Below are 3,647 nucleotides of genomic sequence, written 5' to 3'. Positions count from 1 at the left end.
ATGGTGATACATTAATAGGCATACTTAAAACGGTAAAATTTGAAAGGCTGGGATAGTAATAACTATTCTTGTAATAAAATAATTGTGCAGTAAATCTTGCTATAATTTCATAAATTATTATTAGTTTTTTAGCAAAAAAAGAAATAATTAAAATGCCAAAAAAATGAGAAAAAAAGATAAATTAAAATCTTGGCCTTAGAGAGGTGCCACATAGGCATATCTATAACTCTCTTTTATATATATACTAGAAAAATTGGCCGCGCTTTGCGCGGTGTAAAAATTAATAAATTTCTTCAATCAATTTTATATTTTCTTTTGATTTATATATATTGTGGTCGTCCTAACACTTCATGATATTATTAAGTGATTACTTGTTGTTCTGTTTGCATCAACATCTTCGTGCGTCATAACAGCTAAAAGATTTACACCCTCAGTGTCCAACATCCATTCATTTTTTGCTTTAAATCCTTCATTGTCATCAAACTTTTGCACCTTATTGTTCTTTATGAACACCTTGTTAATATCTGGAATACCCCGGAGAGCCATCTCCGTAAGCATGTTACTCTTGATCTTATTAAGGAATACATCAATTCTCAGTAGATTCATCCAATTCACCTTTTGGAGCTTCATCATTCATAATACGAATTCGAAGGATCAGTTTTTCTGCATTATCATCATTAAAGATACAGGTTAAGTCATCATTGAATTCAAGATTGATCTTTTCAGCAATGTCAGCCATACTAAGTTTCTTAGCCACCATCATTTCACGATTTAACTTAATGTGAAACAGCTACGGGGAGATTTTGTCCGGGTTAATCTCTTCATTTGGAATTTTATAGTATGACTTGATGAATTCAACATTTTCCTCAATAAGGGTGTTCATCTGGATCATACCACACTTTTGTGGCTTGAGTAACGCTCCGTAAAATGGTATAATCCAAGGCACACTGGACAGTTTTGGCTCTCTTTTGTTTTGCCTACCTCAGGTTTCAAGTACACAGAAATATAGGGTGTTTTGATCTTCTTCACAACATTGATAATCTCCCTCAACCTTGGCACACTAAGCATAATATTCTTGGCACTCACACCAGCATAATAAAATGTATTAAGAGTCATCTGTATGACAGACTGACCAGTAGACTGTGCAGCAATACAGCCAATCATCTCTCCTGGTACCCTAAGGGACTGCAAGAAGTGAGACTTTATCTCACCAACTACTCATTCAAAAGACTCTCGGCTAAGCCTATACTCCTTCAGAACCTTTTTTCTTGCTGATGCACTACGAAGCAAGATATTAAAAAAAAAGTGGCATTCTTTTGAGCTGTCATGCTGAGGTAATCATCACCAGGAACAACCTTGATCCTCTCATGTAACTTATCAACAGCTTCTACAATCTCCATAGGATGCATATTGGAGGGCCTCCAAAATCTATCTTAAATGTTTTTTGAGCATTCAAGACAAACCTCTGAATGTTAACAGAAAGTGGCCAAGAATTTTCACCTGCTATAACAATATCTATCCCAAGCTGGTGTTTATCAGCTTCAAGCTTCTGAACCTCTGCATCAAACACACTGCAAATCTCCTAAATACTTTTTAGATCTTCGACAGCTTCGGGCAACATGTAACTTGGGTTCCAATTAGGATCCTCTATCTCATATACATACAGGGCATCAAATGTTGATTTTTTTGCTTTCAGAGAATCCAACTTATGTGTCTCAATCCAAACAGAATCCATGCCATCTTCCTCATACAGAAACTGGATGACATCACCCAGTGAATTCCTAACAGTACCATTATACTTAACCATGATATCCTCCATGGACTTCACCAACAGCCTCTGGATGTACCCGGTCTCAAAAGTTTTCATAGCAGTATCAATCAGACCTTCTCTACCACCCATAGCATGGAAGAAAAACTCTTACAGGGTGAGTCCCCGGATATATGAGTTCTCCACAAAACCACGACTTTTTGTACCGTAATCATCCTTGGTAGAATGAGGAAGATTATGATCTATTAACCTAAAAGGAATATGTTTCCCCTCAATATTTTGTTGTCTCACCCAAGCAGTCATCTGAGATATGTTGATAAAACTTCCCTTGGACCCAACTGTAATCGTAGCTTTAAAATTATTACGCTCTAATAAAATTTTCTTTGCACTGCTTCCAGCATCATCACGATCCTTATTCAACACCTAAGATTACCAAAAAAATATTATTACAATGTTATCACACTAAACCAACGAAAAGTACCTGGTTCACTCTTTTCTCGAATGATTCCATTATTGTTCGCCCTGGTTCAGCTTCCAACTGCTTCTCTTGTGCAGCTTTAATAAGTTCTTTAACTTTGATTTTTGCATTAGAGATAGTTTCATGAATTTTCTTCATAGTTTAAGCATCATCAATTGTATCTCCTATTCCATTGCTAAATGATTGCTGAAGAAGCCAATAATGAATAAGCTAGTAAGGATGTGTTAAGCCAGGATAAACGATGAATAAATTGCTTTTCTTTATTCTGTCTTCTTCAATTAATACACTATATTCTATGAAATTTTACTTGCTACGTATAGTTAAAGCTATATCTTATACTATTTAAATGCTAACATTCAATGATGAAGACTACTAATCGACTTATGGAGGAAATAAATCATTCACAGGAATCATCATGCTTACATGTAGGATGTTAATTATCACCTCATCATCTTGTATCTCTTATTCACCATCTCAATTTGTCTGCATCTGTTACACATATAAAAAATATTTAGCCTATATGATTGATTAAATTAGCAAAGTTAATTAAATAAAAGAACAATTGAAGAAGTAACATGCTAGAATATTATTCATCTATATTGAATTGAATGCATATACTTACAATTTTCAGTGAAGAACCTTAATAACATATGTTAGAATGCTGGAGATATGTTTTTCTGGTTTTGTTTTGGATCTCATTCTCAAAGAAACTACTTGTAAGGCAATATGAGATTATAGATCCATTTTAATATGTAGATGCTTCAACAAAGAAATATTAAAGGTTGGAGTAGTTAATATTTCCCGCAGTTAATATTTTCTACATCTCATTACCAAAACCTGTTTCTAATGCTTTGACCAACACAAATCCATGTCTACAGAACTCCTCCGATGGAAGCGCTTGAACTCTCGCAGCAACTGAAAACCGCCATTAGCAATTCCTTAATTATCCAAAACATATAACAATTTTCCATCAACTTAATTCGAGATTCAAACTTCTAAACTTTGTTCATGATTTCAAATATAGAAGCTTTAATTTTTTAAAACAAAATTATATATTACATTCAAAAACTACTTAATAGCACTATAAATAACAACTTAAAATATGTAAAAAGCATACAAAGAAATTTTGGGGAAAGAGCAACCTGTTTGACTCTCGAAATTCTAACGGGGTCAAATAAATTGGTACGGAGCTAGTAGGTGACAATAAAAATGACACGAAATGTAGTAGTTTAGCAGTAGTACTACCATTAGTAGCTTCAAAGTCGCGGCTAAAAACTTGTCCCATTTCCTCCACAGTTGCGCAGGTTTTGAGCGATTAAGCATTGTGAAGATTTATATCAGCTGGTTTATCATTATCATCATCTTCTACTTTTTCAGAGGTGGTTACTGGGAGATGAATTG

At 34.3% G+C, this 3,647-nt stretch overlaps 1 pseudogene; it reads right to left on the bottom strand.

Moving 5' to 3' along the window:
* Positions 1–348: 348 nt before the first annotated feature.
* Positions 349–3,175, bottom strand: LOC107841380 (annotated as a pseudogene).
* Positions 3,176–3,647: the final 472 nt, after the last annotated feature.

This window comes from Capsicum annuum, chromosome 9, assembly GCF_002878395.1.
Source record: "Capsicum annuum cultivar UCD-10X-F1 chromosome 9, UCD10Xv1.1, whole genome shotgun sequence".
Lineage (NCBI taxonomy): Eukaryota > Viridiplantae > Streptophyta > Magnoliopsida > Solanales > Solanaceae > Capsicum > Capsicum annuum.
Note: the sequence above shows the minus strand (reverse complement) of the source record. Positions and strands in the feature narration are given on the sequence as shown.